We start from the raw sequence: 10,797 nt of genomic DNA, 5'->3' as shown, positions 1-10,797 counted from the left end.
TATCTGGACAGTAAAGAAATATGATGGGAAAAGTTGCAGATTGGTCCACGATCTCAGGGCAATCAACAAAATTGCAGAGGATATTCGTCCAGTAGTAGCTGATTCGTATGCCTTACTGACTGAATTGAATAATAATCAGAAATGGTTCGCCGTCCTGGATTTAAAGGACGCTTGCTTTTGCTTCCCATTGTCCAAAGGAAGCCAAAGTTATTTGCTTTTGAATGGGGAAATCCTGACACAGGAAGGGAAACTCAATTAACTCGGACAGCATTACCTAAAGGGGTTAAAAACAGTCCAGCAATCTTTGGAAACCAGCTCGCATGAGAACTAGAATCATGGCAGCCACCTGCTCAGACAGGGACTCTGTTACAACATGTGCATGACCTGTTAACTGCTACAGAAACAAAGGAAGAATGTATCCAGTGGACAATGGAACTGTTACAGTTTTGGAGACTGCACGGTTATCGGGTATCCAAACAAGGCCCAACTAACCCAAACCCGAGTTTCCTACCTAGGATATGAAATAGCAGGAGGACAGAGAGAACTTGGAGCTGCTAGAAAAGAAGCCATTTGCCAGACTCCACGACCGTCGACCATCAAGGAGCTCCTGCCATCCCTGGGAATGACAGGATGGTGCAGACTTTGGTTCCATGATTATGGTGTTCTGGTAAGACCCCTATATGAACTGTTGAAAGGAAACTCTCCCTCTTTAGAATGGACTGATACAGCAGAGGGGGTTTTTAGAAATTTAAAACCAGAGCTAATGAGAACTGCAGCTCTGTGACTCCTGGAGGTGACTAAATCCTTTTGGCTATATTCCTGTGTAGAACAGGGAACAGCTTCTGGGGTCCTTGCTCAGAAACTAGGACCCTGCAGAAGGGCAGTGGCCTATTTTTCAAACCAGGTGGATGAAGCGAGCAAAGGATGGCCCGGATGCCCAAGGGCTGTGGCAACAGTGGTCATGAATATTGAAGAGGCTGGCAAATTCACCGTGGGACAAAAGATGACGGTGCTAGTGTCCCACGCAGGATCGGCAGTCCTGGAGCAGAAAGGAGCCCACTGGTTATCTCCTTCATGTTTTTTAAATACCAGGCCACCATTGTAGAACAGGATGATACAGAAATTGTGGTCACTAATGTGAATCCAGCATCCTTTTGCACGAACAATCGACAGAACCACTAACACACGACTGCTTGACCACCATAGAGACTGTATATTCGAGCCGACCAGACCTGAAAGAAAAAACCTCTGGAAGATGGTGATTCTTGGTTTACTGACGGTAGTAGCTTCATGAAAAATGGTGAATGAAAGGCAGAATATGCTGTCACCACCACTTCACAGGTAATAGGAGCTAAACCTTTACCTGCAAACACCTCTGCCCAGAAGGCAGAAATAATAGCATTAATGAGAGCCCTGGAATTGGCTAAAGATAAAAGGATAAATATTTGGACTGATTCTAAATACGCATTTGGTGTGGTGAATGCACACGGTGCTACCTGGAAAGAACGAGGACTTTTGAACACACAAGGGAAACAGATTAAACATGCTACAGAAATTCTACAATTACTGGAAGCTGTTCAGCTACCTGAAGAAGTAACTATTATGTACTGTAAAGGACATGAGCAAGGTGGCTCTGATCGGGAAATTGGAAATAATTTGGCCAATTCTGAAGCCAAACGAGCAGCTGAACAATTTCAAATCATGTCCTTAATCCCTGATGGCAAACTAAAAATTGAAAAATCTAAACCTAGGTATTCAAAAGAGGATAGAAAACTGATTGAGAATCTAAAGGGACAGGAAAATAAAGAGGGTTGGGCTCAAATACCTGGTGGGCGAATTGTAATCCCCTATAACCAGCTCTGGATGTCAGCTCAGGAAGAACATAATAAAACTCATTGGGTAGCAACTCTTTGCATAAATATTTAGACAAACAAATCTATACACCACAGTTCAATTAGTGACAAAACTATGTCAGCTATGTCTTAAGAATAATCCCAAGACTGAAAATAGAAATCAAACTGGGACAACTGGGAGAGGAAGTTATCCGGACAGCAGTGGCAAATAGATTTTTCTGAATTACCAAGAAAAAGCGGGTTGTCGATATTTGTTGGTGTTAACGGATACTTTTTCAGGCTGGCCAGCAGCATTCCCTTGTAGGATAAATAACGCAAAACAAGTGATTAAAATATTATTTAATGAGATAATAAGCTCATTTTGGCATACCAGAGGCAATTTCTTCTGACCGAGGCTCTCACTTTAGTGCAAAATTGTTACAAGGAATTAGCAAAAAATTAGAAATTGATTTGCAGCTCCATGTTCCATACAGGCCTCAGGCCAGTGGGCAAGTAGAAAAGATGAACCATCTGATTAAACAACAAATTAGTAAAATACGTCAGGAAACGAATTTATATTGGTACCAAGGTTTACCACTGGCTCTATTAAGAATCTGAACTAAACCTTGGTCGAAAGAAGAGGTTAGCCCATTTGAGATTTTGTATGGAAGACCGTATCAGTCCCAGTTTAAAGGAGAAAGCCTTCAGGAAGTGGGGGAAGACTATCTCCGATAGTCTCTGATCAATCTGGGTAAACTATTGGAGGAGATGAATAAGAGAATAGCAGGGACAAGAGCAAGAGGTTTGGATTATCCAATTCACCCTTTCAGATCTGGAGACTGGGTTTGTGTTAAGAATTTTTCAGGAGGCCCTCTACAGGAGAAGTGGAGCGGACCGTACCAGATATTATTGATCACCTTTACAGCAGTGAAGATAAAGGAACAGCCTGCTCGGATACATTATTCAAGAATAAAGAAAGCACCAGAGCCAGAGAAGACAGGGTGGATCGAACCTTCAGGACCCTTACGTATGAAATTGCATCAGTCATAATTTGGACTCATATGATAACTGGCGCACAAGCTTGGGACCAGAACTTATACCTGAAATTAGTGCAGAATGTTACTAATGTTTTTAATCGTAGTGACTGTTGGGTGTGTGGAGGAGAAAGCCTGGATCTCCCATTAATTGGAGTTCCAGTTCCTAACACTGTCTCATGGACAAATTTGTGGGTGAACACTAGCAATCTGCATTCGAAGGAAAGGTTAACATTTGGAATAGTTAATCCTAACCCAGGTAATAAATACTACACCTGTGCACAAAGATGTATTACACCAGGAACCAGGGTAGGAGATCATGCTTGTTTAAATACCACAGCCATAGGTCACCATCCAAATTGCAATCATACAATTAATACAGATGGTATCGTAGTTCAGTGGTGGCCCGTTCCTAAAGGGAAAGGATGGTACTGGTTATGTGGAAAAACTGCTTATAAGATTCTACCCCCAACTGGAAGGGGGCATTGCACCTTAGGTGCTGTAATACCCAATTTTACTATCATCAACAGGTACCCTTCTGGGACCTGGATTAGAAGTTTTGCTGAACGAATTAAGGGAGGGTTTAACCCTATTATTGAAGAGCACATCTCATCTCATGGTTTTGTAAGAGGGCTAATTCCATCTTTGGCAGTAAGTGAATTAGAGAAGGTAATTGTAAATATCTCAGCAATCATAGAGGAAATGGCAAGTAAAAACATCAATATAATGCAGGCAGAACAACAAGAGATAACTAGCCTATCTAAGGTGATATTACAAAACCGAATGGCTCTAGACATGTTACTGGCATCACAAAGAGGGGTTTCTTCCATAATGAATGGAAGTTGTTGTTCCTCTGCAGACTAGAGTGGCAGAATTGAAACAGATCTGGAGGAAATTTGGAAACAAACTAAGATATTTCATGAAATGGCCATGGATGACACCTCCTGGGGATTTGAAGAAACACGGAAAAAGTTAACTTCATGGTTACCCAATCCCTCCTGGTTGAGGCAACTGCTTGCAGGAATATTGGTGTTAATTATTTTAATATTGATTACTTGTGGTATGATTCAGTGTTCCCTCTGGTGTTGTAAAGGGTCTATGATAAATTATGAAGACTGGAAAAGGAATGAAATGAAGCAGCAAGTAGAAACGGGAAATTATTTCAAAAAGACTTTTGATGGTAATATATAAAATGTTGCAAAACAATTTGCAAAAGGACAGAAAAAGGGGGGAATTTGAGACAAAGGGGCACAAAATCACAAAATGGAATATAGAAATCTTTAGAAGTAGCTTTAAGTAATGTTAAGTTTGATGGCTTTGTAACAGTAGCAATGGAAAATAACTGAGGTGCAGGGTACATAGAGAAAAATATATAGAGAGAGTGCAGCTAGAGAACATAGTGAGAATTCTCACAAGATAAATCGTTATGGTTGACACAGCTTTAAGAAAAAACAGGCTAGAAAAACAGGACCCAGGGATAAGGGGTATCTGGGAACTGCAGGTGTCCAGGATGGGCTGCAGTTGAACTAACTGATGAGTAGGAGGATGGGAGGATTATTCTGTCTCTGGTGCTAACGAAGCAATTAAAGTGGTATGAGCATCTACTGCGCGTGCTTCAGAGGCTGCCAGAAGTGATGAAGATTGTTGGAAGAAGTAACCGACCCTCAGAGACCAGCACCACAATTCTGTACGCATGCGGGGAACTCTCTGGAAAATGATGTAATCCATACGTAGCCTCATGAATATGTATGTATGCCCAGGGACTATATAAGGGTGGCTTGTATAGCAATACGGGGACACACGTTAGGAGGAGTTATCCCCCGTGTCTCCCGGCGCCGCAATAAAGAATACCTGCTTGTCAGCTTGAAAACTGTGTTGGCGAGTTTGTTCCTGGAGTTTTCTCCAAATCAGAACACACCCCCCCACAAGAGTTGCCAGTACTGTAATACAGGCCACCTTAGAAGAGCTGTGAAGCAAGCTGCAGTCTGTGGAGCTTGCCTGAAGCAGCCACCTCAGTGGCAGCAAGCACATCCAAAGGACCATGCTTCCCTCCCTGCACAGAAGGACTGTCAGGAGAACACCCAGCACTAGGAGCCAGGACCATGCTACCAAGTGCACAACTGTTCGTGCTGGTGTCCATGGAAGGGTGAGCCACAGCAAAGGGCGAGGCAACAGGCTGTCAGAATTAAAGTGCAAAGCAGTGCTGGACAGGCTCCTGCACTAAGCCAGGCTGGAGGTGCAGAAAGCAGCCCAAATTTCCTTTGGAAGGGCTGAATCCTACTGCCTCTCAAACGAAAGGAGATGGAGGCATGGAGCTGAAGGGAGGATGAGAGGAGTGAAAAGCCAGAGCTCAGCACTGACACCCATCCTTGTATGGGTGCCTCTGACACCTCCTCTAAAGCAGGAAGAAACCTGGGCTGTTCCTGGGGCTTCACCGCTGCCCCTCAAATATAGATTGTGTTTTCATAGAACCACAGCCTGGTTTGGGTTGGAAAGGACCTTAAAGTTCATCCAGTTCCAAGCCCTGTCCCGGGCAGGGACCCCTTCCACTAGAAGGTGCCATTTTAGTTTAGGATACCTCCTGAAACCCCTCCACTCTCTGCCACAATCCCCTCTCCTCCCCATTCGCAAGAGGCCTCCCATGGGTGTTACCCAAGGACATAAAGCTCCTTCTTCAGGGGTAGACACTGAGAACTGGCCCAATTCCAATCATGTCGTGACAGTCTCGACACCCTCCTGCTCCAGCGGGACCTCGGGGAGCAGCTCCAGTTGGTCTGGGGAGCGCTGGAGAACCTGCTCTGCCGCACAGAAACCATCCACCAGCAGCATCCGCCCGCTGTGCCCTTGTGCTTCAGGCACTGGAACACTTGGATGCTGCATGGGCAAGAGAAACCAGAGCATGAAGACACTTGGGCTGCCTGTCCCGGGGCCAGAAGGTGCTCCCCATCAGGCGCAGGTGCATGCAACCACCCTGCTGGTTTCACTGAGGCCTGCCAGGGAACGGAGACAGACCAGCAGTTAACAGCCCTGCCTGCCACCTCTTGAGGCCTCATCTCCACCATCTCAGAACAGGAGGACAGTAAAGAAATGCTGGTTGTACTGTTGGAGTTGTCGGGAAGTACAAGGGTGTCCAGGGTGACTCTCATTCAAGGCACACACATTATGGTCTCCTAACAAGGCAACACATTAAAGGCCCTTTGGAAAGCCTGGAGGAGTCCCCAGTGACCATCTTACCCACAGGCACATCCCTCCCTAGTGGGAAACCATCCAACTCAGCTCCTGTCCTACCATTACTGCTCGGAAGCTTCTCTTTCCCTCTGCCCAAGCAGGGGATGGGGCAGCAGCTCCCACCTCCACAGTCACCAGCACCTTTTCACCTGGGTGCTCCATTCACCCTTACAAAGGCAGTGCAGGAGCACTGGAGCAAAGGCCGCTCTGTGCCTCAAGGCAACAACCTCCTCCTGCAGCTCAGGACTCAGAGGAAGCCGCTTTTCTGGGCAGGCTCTTCCTGCACAACTCTGGCTTTGCAGAGCTACAAGCGTTCATGGTTAGCCCTACTAATGAAGCCCAGGTTGCCTTTGCTTGATGCACTTCAGCTGCCTGCAGTGGAAGGTTCCCTACCTGAAGGGAATCCTTCCAAGTGAAAGGAACAAAAAGAGCTGATGAGTTCGACAGTTCTGGCACTCATGGCAACTGTCAGAGCAAGGAAGCCCCTGAGCGGCACGAGGAGCTGCCAGGGCACAACCAGCCCCTGCCTGCACCCACCCACCACCAAGCCCACTTCTCTTCTCAGGATCTTGAGTTTTCAGCCACCTTCCCCCCTGCAACATGCACAGAAGGAGGGAGACAGAGGGACAAGAGTGCTCAGGGGCTAAGGGTACCTGGAGCAAAAAGCTGCCTGGATATTCCTTGGAACCCCTCCTTTCTATTTGCTTCTACTCATTAGAAGCAATCCCTCCTCTCTCAGTGGCATAAGGCACGTTAAAGTGTTCCTGCAGCTTGGACAAGACTTGAAACACAAAGCCTATCCTGCCATGCTGTTGGGCTGTTTGAAACACAGCAGAAACAAACTGCTGCTGATCCCCCTGGCTCCCAGGGCCAGGGCTGCCCTCCCAACCTTCCAAGCCATAACAGCAAATGCCTCTCTTTGCAAAGCTCTGCTCTTCCCAGACAGGCCACTTGCTCCAGTTCCTCCTCTCTGCGCACAGCCCCACTGTCACAAAAGCCACCACACTCTCCCAGGGCAGCTCCACAGCCTCATGATCCAGACTCTCACCTAGGAAGGGGCAGATCCCACAGTGCAACACTCCAGCTCGGTTCGAGCACAGTGGCCAGAGGCTGTGGAAGACCCAGACCTTTGCTTTGCAAAGCAGACCCCGCTGTACGACACCCAGGACAAGGCAGCAGCACCTTCCCAAGGAACTGAGCAGTCTGCCCTTCCCAGCTCCTGACAAAGCTGCCAGTGCCATTCCCAGGGCAGCCCCTGTTACCTCATCAAGCTCATCCTTTCTGCCACCATTGCAGGGTCCTCTTTGCTGGGTGCCACGAAGCAGGAAGTTCTGCAGGGATTCCCTCAGCCCCGCATCCATCTCCAGGAAGCTCCGGCAGTCCACGGAGGGCACCTGGGCCTGGCGGGAGATGTCAGCATCCCAGAGGATGCGCGGGTGCATCACCTGCTGCTTCTGCCCTCGGAGCTGTTCCTCACCAGCCACTCCAGCCCATAGCGCGGCACGTGCCCGCCCGGCCCCGAAGCGAGGGACCAGGGTCACAGTCACCACCAGTGCCTGCCACAGCCCCAGGGCACGGTCAGCACAACGGCCACTCTCAGACAGGCCTCCCCCTGTTGATTTTGGCTGGTGACAGACTCTTTGCACCCTGATGCCACCCACACTAATGTCTGGTTCAGGCTACAAGTCCTGAAAGCATCACTGCTGCTGCAAGGAGCCAGATTCAGAGCCAAGGGCCTCAACTTCAGTGGTTCTGGTTTCTACTGACAGAACTCCATGAGGAAGCTGAGCACTGAAGACCAGCCCATAACTAAGGGTAAGTTACAACAGAAGGGAGAGAGCAACTGAGAAGGACGGACAGAAAAGGTGAGTTCTGACCAGCTCAAACAGCAGGGAAAAGGAACCCAACCATTTCTTGACCAGTCTGTTCACTCCCTGCACTGCCGCTGGGCTCAAACCAGCCTGTGAAACACCAGCCACTGAAGATACTCACATCTCTACCCCAAAAGGGCTGTCGAGGAGGGGGAGGAAACACAGCCACACATTTAAGAACAAGACACGATACAGCAACAGCAACTGTTCAGAATCTGCTTAGGGCCAGATCTCTTCCCAAAACAGCTACTGATTTAGAGACAAGGCTGCCCTCTCCCAGCACACCTCAGGCCAGGATCCTCCCTCCAAGCAGGGCTGGTGGCCCAGAAACCATGGAGCAGGCATTTTGCTACCTACAGGTGAGGAAGAGCGTGGTCTCACCCCCTCGCACAGCCTTAGGTGCACGCTGGCTGTGTCCAGGCTGCACTGGTTGCTCTTGGCATTGCAGCAGGAGGCGGAGCGGCAGTGGTCCTGCAGGCACACCAAGTCCAACCGTATCAGCGTGCTGGCTTACCTGAGCTCTGCAGAGGAGGCCGGGCTCAGAGCTGCACTGGTGCCAACAGGCAGAACCACCCCCCAGAACTGAGCCCACACATTAGGATCCCAATGACAGGGGATGCCTGTCAGACACCACCAACAGCACCCAGAGAAGCCTTGAATGAAAGCTTCCCAAGCGTTCCTCAACATGAGAGGAGCTGCAGCAACCCCAGAGGGTTTACATTCTGCCTTCAGATTCAGTCAGAGACCACAGCTCTCCCGACTGGAATCAGCTATGGGAACAGCCAGCTCTTCCCCTCACCTTTATGCTTTTATCACCTTTATCCTGCCCCAGAGCCCACCAGGCAGTGGATGAAAGCCAGGAGCAGGCTCAGACCCCCCCAGGAGCAGGAGGAAACACTCCAGTGTGTTGTGAGCTGAGGAATTCCCTTGAGAGGGAGGCCAAGAGACAGGTTGTGAGGGGAGGAGTGTGATAAACACATGAATGTACTGGCTTTCGCAAATCAGAGGTGTTGCTGTGTGGATATAACTGTATGAGCTCACAAAGCTCGCTGAAGACACAAGATCAAACAACAAGTTGAAAATGGGCACAACTCTTGAGCAAAACAGAGTCACATAGCAAAAGAATTTGTAAAGGTAAAAGAAATGGGGGGGGGGGGGGGCTTGATAGGAGAAAAGCTAGTGCCTGGAAAACATAGGGTTATGTTTCTCACTGAGCATTCCTGAGCACTCAGCTGCTGACACTCACGCACCCCTGTCCACGGCTGGAGCCTCTGCCTAAAGCAAAGGGTTCTGACCCACCAGCACCATGAGATTTCAGCAGCACAACAAGCCTTGGGCTTCCGAGAGACAGAGAGAGAGAGAGAGGAAAGGGAAATGCATTCTCTCGGGGAGGCAGCCTGAGCAATAGTGTGCAAGCCTCAGGCAGGGCAGCTCGGAAAAGACCTTTAAGGTCCTCAGGCTGAACCGTTCCCAGCACTGCCGAGGCCACGGCTGACACCAGCGAGCGCCGCTACTGCAGCAACGGGGAAAGCAGCTCAAGAGCGGAGCGCTGCAGGGGCTGGGACAGAGCTGCTGCCCCGGCAGGAGCAAAGGGGCCGAGCCAGGGGCTGAGCCCCGCGCTGGGAAGCAGCTCCTGGGCAGCCACCGCGTTAGGGCTGAGCGCTCAGGACCCAGAGTCCCCTCCAGCCCTCCCCCGCGGGCACCGCTCGCGAACTCAGGAGCCCTTAAAGGCACCCCGGAGCCGGCAGCTCCATCCACAGCCGCTGCGCTGCCCTGGCAGCCAAGGGAAGAACCTGCTCGCCCCACGCTCAGCAGCGAGCGCCGGCTCCAGACCCCGCTTCCCACCGCTTCCCGCAGCCTCCTGCTCCGAGCTCCTCCGCTGCCTCCAGCGAAGCCTTCGTGGGCGCAGCCGAACGCGGGCAACCTCCGCGTCGTTTCCTGCCCCGCAAAGAGCCGGCTCTCGGGGCACCTCCCCCGGACACCTCCCGCAGCTCCCTCCTGCTCACGGCCACTGCCCCCGCCCGGCCCGAAAGCTCCGGTCCCTCCCCGGCCCGTTACCGTTACCGTTACGCACGGCCGTTACCTGCGCTGCGGCGGAGAGACGTGGAGGGAGGCCGCGGCGGGGCCCGGGCGGCTGCAGCGGTCCCAGGGGCGCTCCGCGGCTCCTCCCGGACTCGGTCCCGGCACCACCGGAGCGGACGCGCTGCTCGGGAGCGTCTGCGCAGCGCCCGCGGGACGCCGGAGCCTCCGGAGCGGGTCCCGCCGGTCTCGAGCGGCGCAAAGCGCGGGCCGAGCGGCTACGACGCCGAGCTCCGGGCCCTGCGGCGGCTGCGAGCCCGGCTATAGCCCCTCTTGTACCATAAAGACGCAGGCCTGTGGCCAGAGCATCGCACGTGTACCATAGAAAGGCAGCTAGAGCGCACCTCCTACCATAGAGAGGCGCGCCTGCGCCCAGAGCGCCGCACGCGTACCACAGAGAGCCGGGCGCTGTGCTGGCAGCGCGGTGTCTCCGCTCGGGGCCGCTCTGTCCCGCGGGCGCGCGTCGCCACTGCCCGGGGGGTGTTTCCGTCTGGAGGCGCGCTGCTCCCCGCTCACCTGCGGGCGGCGCACGCGCACTGCGCCGGGCACGGGCCGGGCCGTGGTTCCGCGCTGCCGGTCCCCAGCTCGGCCGGAGCCGCTCGCCCCGCCCCGCCCCGCCCCGCCCCGCCCCTTTGCTGTTCCCCCTCCTCGGCTGCGGTCTGCGCGGGGCTGCCCGGGCCGAGCTTCGGGCGGGGCCGGGAGGGGGCGCTGCGGGGCGGGGCGGGGCAGAGCAGAGCGCGCTTTTGGGCCGGA

The 10,797-nt window shown here is 51.9% G+C and overlaps 1 pseudogene; it reads right to left on the bottom strand.

Annotated features, from left to right (window-relative positions):
* Nucleotides 1-5,575: 5,575 nt before the first annotated feature.
* Nucleotides 5,576-8,652, bottom strand: LOC133221782 (trimethyllysine dioxygenase, mitochondrial-like; annotated as a pseudogene).
* Nucleotides 8,653-10,797: the final 2,145 nt, after the last annotated feature.

This window comes from Neopsephotus bourkii, unplaced genomic scaffold (genome assembly GCF_033783945.1).
Source record: "Neopsephotus bourkii isolate Nb327-2 ecotype Australia unplaced genomic scaffold, CSIRO-AGI_Nbou_v1 NB_1551, whole genome shotgun sequence".
In the NCBI taxonomy this organism is placed as follows: domain Eukaryota; kingdom Metazoa; phylum Chordata; class Aves; order Psittaciformes; family Psittacidae; genus Neopsephotus; species Neopsephotus bourkii.
The sequence above is the reverse complement of the archived record's forward strand: the minus strand, read 5'-3'. Positions and strand labels throughout refer to the sequence as shown.